Consider the following 6,606-nt stretch of genomic DNA (forward strand, 5'->3'; position numbering starts at 1 on the left):
AGAAGGACAAATGTAACACCTACTGTTGAATAAGCTGTGATTGGAACTTATTGGAGCAGAGACAAACAATGCATGTTTTAACAGCATGCAGCAATAAATGTCTTCCTCCTGGTTTACAATCAGCTTTCATCTTTTAGCTCTATCTGTTTAACCCTGTCTTCGGTGAAAAACTTGGTTTCTATTTATGAAACTGGTGACTTTCTGGTGTTAAGAGTAGCTGTAGCCATATTTGATGATTCATATGTGTGTTGTTACTTAAAAACCTTTGATTGGCCGCTTTTCTTCATCTACTTTACGTTTACCTTCATTTTTATTTAAAAAAAAAAAGATTTGCTGGTATTTCACATTTGCCTTTATTTCTCATGTGCCAAAATTACCAAAGACCTTTTTTCTTCTTCTTGTGTAACCGAAAATACACATCATCAGTTACAAGTGGAAGCAAAATTCTGGTATGATGCAGATGATACACACTGAGCTTGTTCAACGCAGGAGCACTTCCTTATATTGAAATGGCAGCAGAGAGGTCAGAATCAATAGGGAACTGGTGCTTTTTACATTACTCTATTAATTACTCTATTACTTACTATGTTTTTTATTATTTCACCAAATCCCACACTATTACAAGAGGAAGCAAACTATTGCCATAATCATGCCAGAAATCTGCCTGTTCATTATCTAAATTTAAGCTGTGAAACCTATTTTTTAAAGATTAGGGCACAGTTATTTTCAGAAGAAAATGTACCAATAGTTTGTTGTTCTAACTGCCAAGCAAAACAAACTTTAAAAGATCATATTACTGTTTAATCCTCCTCATATTTCCCACCATGTTACCAGCAGACACACAATTGTCTGCCTGTTTTGTGGCCAATAATATATACATTGTATTGTATACATGTTTAGCTTTTATGAACAATGATAAAACGGTAATATGTTTTACAGTTTTTTCCCTACATAAATGCAGTAATATCCAGAAAGAGTAAGGAAAATGCACGTCCCTGTCATACATCTGTACTGACTGATGTTACCATAACCCTGTGAAAAACAATACATTTCCAAGAGTACCTAATAGATGCAGGCAGATGGTTTTGTTTTTGTGAAATGGGCTGCCTCACAAAAGAGAAACAAATTTGAGTTGCTCAGTTTAAATCTGAAATCAGCTTTCCTCAATCTCATTTTGCTTTTGCTGCTCCTTGTTGTCTGTAATGAGCTGCTGCCATGCACAAGATCCACCAGATACACGGCCGAAGGATTAAGGCAAAAACACAACAAAACGTAGTGAGACCAAAAACACTTTTTTAGAGAAAACAACAACATATAAGAATCTGAAGTAGGTGATTTGAGGAGCTTATTATTTCAAATGTAAAAGTAGGGTTTCATTAAAATAAGTGGTTTCCATTGCAATAATATAATAGTAGACAAAACAAATACAGTATAAACATACAGTACTCTGAAGATTAGTGGTTGGTCGTTTGTCCTCTAGGAACATTTTTCTTATAATCCCTAGTTTGTCAAAGCAAAAGCTCCAAATAATAAATAAATTTGACATGGAAATGACATCAGTGTGTTAATATATATACAAAGTGATAATGTAAAGAGTACAATAATACCATGTCATCATTATTTTCTAACTGTAATTGTAGAAAACGTTTATGTCAGTGATATGATGGGTAGGATGAAAATAAAACAGAAAATGGATAACAGCAAATTAATTTAGAACAGTGTGATACACAGTGTATAAATAATGTTGGCTTCAGGAGAATTCCAGCTGTTTTCTTTCATGATTTTGTTGCATGAAATTATAAAATTCACAGAAGACCTGCATTTATTGACAGATTATGATCATGGGCATATTAGGCATAGATAATATTTATTCTTTCTTAGTCTCTATTTTCATTTGCTGTTCTGGTGGATAAAGGAGGCTGGGAGGTGCATGGATGTGTGGCTCTATGCATTAATAGGATTTTCACATACCTAAATCTCGTTATACATTATCATGTTGCTGCTAGCTAACATATTAATGCCATAGAAGAGGAGCATTGAGGAGTGCTGAAAAGCCACACGACCTGATACACTGCAACCAAAACAAGAGGACTGCAAACATCACAGCACAACAGCTTGGAGCCTATAGTGGGGCTCCGTATGTGACAGAAAAATCCCATGAAAGGCGAAACCGAGAATGTGAAATCATTTTATAACATTTGTATATTACATACAAACTATTTTACACAATGAATCATTAAATAAATTGCAGACAAAATTAGTGGATATGGAAAACTAATACTTATTGTTATGTTTGCAGCCATGTGTTCCACCAGTGGTCCATGTACATGTTCAAATATTACATGGTACATTCAAACAAATAGGCAGATTATATAGAGCAGTAATAAAATAGTAAAATATATATAATTACTGAAATATGTACTATCATGAGAAAAAAAGAGGAATACTTACCGCTGGAATTAAAAAACACAACAATGAGAAGAATACATCTTAAAAAATAATAACTAAGAGGCAAAGATCGGAAAGAAAATTTATAAAAAAGTAAGATTCATGAGAGTGTAGCAGACAAACAAGCTTTATTTAATGCTGATTTTACATCTTATTAAAAAAGGCATAAGAGTAAAAACAAAAATTGAGGCTTAAAAAAATCTTAACATTATAAGGAGTCCAAAAACTTTTGTTGGTGTTTGGTATTTTATGGTTAGGTCTTCATGTTATTGTCTTCCTATCATGTACTCCTGCATCTCTGAGATGCTTCAGTATGGAAAACAATGTTGTTTCTTTTGGCTTGTAATTCACTAGTGCAATGCTGCTCTCTTATGGTGAACCTTAAGAACTGCAGAGACCTCTTAATCATTCTAAGATAAGCCTTTATTGATCCCCAGAGGGGACATTTGTTGCAGCAGCACAAAGACAAAAATAAGTACAGATAAATAGAAAAGTGAAAACAAAAAAAAGAATGTATATACAACTACCATATGTGTACTTCTATTCTTATGGTGGTTGTCAAATACTATAAGAATTGAAGTAAACATATGAATAAAGTGCATGGTGTGGTTAATAGCAGTAAGTCAGCAATTTGCAGTGTACAGTGAATTTACATTGATAAAAAAAATGTTTTGATGTATTTAGACAAAACAAAAGAATATGGCTGAACAGCAAATTGACAGTGAAACTGTATGTCATTTATTATGAGGGATACATTTAGCAATTAATATGTGAGTAACAAACTCCATATGGCAATGTTATAAATTAATTTCAAGATGAAGGGATGGATGGATCATCCTATTTATATTCAAGTAACTATGAGGTAATAGAATGGATTAAAGAAATTAAAATATTAATGAAAGCATCACATGCATTACTACTGCACTACTGCTGGCCATTTTCCAAAGCATCATTTTATGTGGGCAGCCATTGTTCAGGGTTGGGCTCAGGGAACATGTTGTGTGTCTGCCTGGTTATCTGGCACAATTGGCATGTATTGTTTGATGTAACATCAAAAAAACAACATTTTATTTCTGAATCTAGAGAAGTGGTTCCCAACCTTGGGGTCAGGACCCCCAAGAGGTCACAGAATAAATCTAAGTTTCTACACAAAAAGTACAATTATTTTTTCAGATGTTCCTCTAAACTTCTTGTAAATTGCTGGATAATATCTCTTCATAGGCATCTAATAACTACTCAAATCATTTATGCTTTTTGGTTGACTTGCTCATAATCCATAGATTTATGCAACTGTAGTTGTGATGGGTGTCAAGTAGGCATTGCTTAATTTTAAGGGGTTACAAGGCCAAAAGGTTGTGAACCACGTACGTACCTAAAGTATATAATATATTCAGATGTCTTTCACAAAAACAGATTTTACCAATATAGCTGGGCAGCATCTTGGGATGCATATTATAGCAGGGTGCATGTTTGCCTTTAGCTCTCACTATGACAATGGTAAATCAGGTGGTGGGGTGAAAGGGCAACAGGGTGGACTGCGTCTTTGCATAATTGAGCATATGTTTGAAAGGGCTACTGAACAAACTTAATGACAACAGGCTGAAATTAAGAGTATATATATTGTTAAGGGAAAGGTATTTCCAAGGCTCTGCAAAGCTGATAATTTAGATACCTGTCATAAATCTAGTAAGGTGGTGTGACACAAATCTGAATGACAAGGAGCAAGTCTATTATAAGCAGGTGCAGATAGCTGCATTACGAGAAAGTATCCCTAAAACAGGATTGTCATGCAAGTTGAAAGTTACTGTGCTTGCAGTTTGGGACTACCGACTCTGCTAATGTGGCCGACGTATAGCTCTAAACTGACAATATACTAAATGGTACTAACGCTGGTCAGCATATGCAGTTTGTGTTGCTTTATTGCAGTATTATTAGTATTTAACCATTTTCAAGATTTTTTTGTTTTGACAGGTATTCCTTTCTGGAAAACTAGGGGTTTCAGCAACCTGGATTGATATTATTTCATGGGCTGATTAAAGTACGTTAAGCCTTATATTTATTTACAGTAGTAAATTTACAGTAGTATTTTGAAAATCTACTGCTTTTAGGCTAATAATTAAATGAAAAAGTAGACTTTAATGGTAGTGTGTGTGTAGACGGCTTTGAAACAGCATTTAGATCCTCATGTTGGGATATAAAAATTAACAGATAATATAGTTAAAAAAGAGTTAACTTGAAATATGGAAAATCCAAATTTTTGTCATTATTTCTAAAATCTTGAATTAGGTCCTCTGGGTTACTAGAGCTATTAAACTTCAGCCTGTAAGTAAAAGCAAAAGTAGGCTACCCTGTAATATTCGTGAGTTAGATTACTGGTGAGGAACAAAGAGGCTGGAAGTATTTTAATCGTTTTAGACAGTATTCGTTGAACATATTGAGTAGCCTACTCACTTGCTTTGTAATTGTCAACTACCATGTGCTACTAGCCTAGCCTGTAACAAGCGGCCCATGCCAGCTGGCAGCCACCAAGATAATGTGTACGGTAACATTAACGTTCCACACGTTCATAAAGTTATTTTTAGTAGCCTATGATTCTTCTGACCGTAAGCTATAGTAGCTGTATAGGTAGTCGACTCATCTAATGGTAAGTTAGCAAGTTAAGGTTACATTACCTAACAATACTTGCGGCTATTTCATTTATCACTTCAGATAGATTTTCATTGGAAATGGTGGTTGTTTAACAATGAAGACAACTCTCATGATCACGCGCTACTTCAAGAAGTTATCAAAAACATAGTTTGAACCCGATTCTTTTTTTTACTCAAACACTTTTATATTTTAATGCGAGTACTTGAATATGAAAATAAATGAAAATGCCCAACCCTAGTTTTAATGGTAGATACACTGCATTAATAAAACCCTGTTAACCCTTGATTGTGCAATACTGCAAATACATTTTACTAAACTTAGCACAAAAAGTAAAGTAGATTTAATCTAAGTTTGGTAGATTATTTCTCTGTGGTAACAATGCTTTTTGGCAATAGATCTTCTACTGTTGGAAAGCCTGTTTAGTTCCCTTTGAAATGGTGGTCCATTTGTAAGGAACATGCATTTGTGGGATGAGCAGCAGCGCTGAGTATGTGGGTTGTTCCAATAAAAAATTTGCCAAATCTTCTCTGCCAATGCCAAACAGTTTATTCTGCCATTGACTCGTTTGGTGTTTGGTGGATTGAATGATTGAAGTTTGAAGAAACAAGACATATTGGCAATTTAACAATTTATTCATTTTACAAACAGGAGCCTCAGTAGCATGTGGAAGAACCATACACAGCCACAACAGCCTGGCACAACCACCTCCTGCTGGTCACACACTGCTGTGGGATGGCATCCCATTATTCAACCAGCATTTGTCGCAAGTCAGCCAACGTGGTTGTGTTGGTCACTCTGGCACGAACAGCATGCCCAAGCTGATCCCACAAGTGTTCAATGGGGTTGAGGTCAGGACTGCTGGCAGGCCATTCCATCCTCTCCACTCCCACATTCTGGAGGTAGTCTCTGATAAACCCCGCCCTGTGGGGGCGAGCGTTGTCATCTTGGAGGATAGAGTTTGGTCCCAGACTGTGGAGATATGGGATTGCCACTGGTTGCAAAATGTCATCTCTAAATCTAAAGGATTTTGAATCTTGAATCTTAACACCCTGTGGAAATATTTATATTGCTAACCTACGGTGGTTTAACTTCTCACCTTGCTGCTGTGTGTACTCCACATGTAATATTAACAATGGTACTCCAGGACCCTGTGACGTCACTGCTGGTGAGGGTAGCCTACAGGTAAAAGAGCTGGCAACCTTCTGACCACACCTCCATCTGTTGTCAGAGGTAAAACAGGCTACAGGTTACACTTTAAAGAGAGAAAAAAACTTTTTGGAGAAGAGACACTAAACAATAAAAACGTTGAGAAAAAAAATAAATAATAATATTTGTAATATGTTGCTTAAAACCCTTTACACACAGTTTGCCCTTGCTCCCCAGCCAGCACAGTTAACGCTCTCACGCACAAGCAACTCCCCCACCTGTGACGTAATTTCGGGGGAGGGGCTGTGTGTTTTTATGGTTTATTTGCACAATACCTCACTTCCTCAGTCAGCAGCTGCCATT

The 6,606-nt window shown here is 35.9% G+C and overlaps 1 long non-coding RNA gene across 1 annotated transcript; it reads right to left on the minus strand.

The window, feature by feature from the left end:
- Positions 1 to 5,720: 5,720 nt before the first annotated feature.
- LOC144531213 (uncharacterized) lies at positions 5,721 to 6,604 on the minus strand. Its single transcript, XR_013503200.1, has 3 exons — positions 6,461 to 6,604; positions 6,194 to 6,315; positions 5,721 to 6,066 (listed from the first exon to the last, which is right to left on the minus strand). It is a non-coding gene; the product is annotated as an uncharacterized LOC144531213 (long non-coding RNA).
- Between the last annotated feature and the right edge of the window lie 2 nt (positions 6,605 to 6,606).

The sequence above is a fragment of the Sander vitreus genome, chromosome 16 (assembly GCF_031162955.1).
Source record: "Sander vitreus isolate 19-12246 chromosome 16, sanVit1, whole genome shotgun sequence".
Lineage (NCBI taxonomy): Eukaryota > Metazoa > Chordata > Actinopteri > Perciformes > Percidae > Sander > Sander vitreus.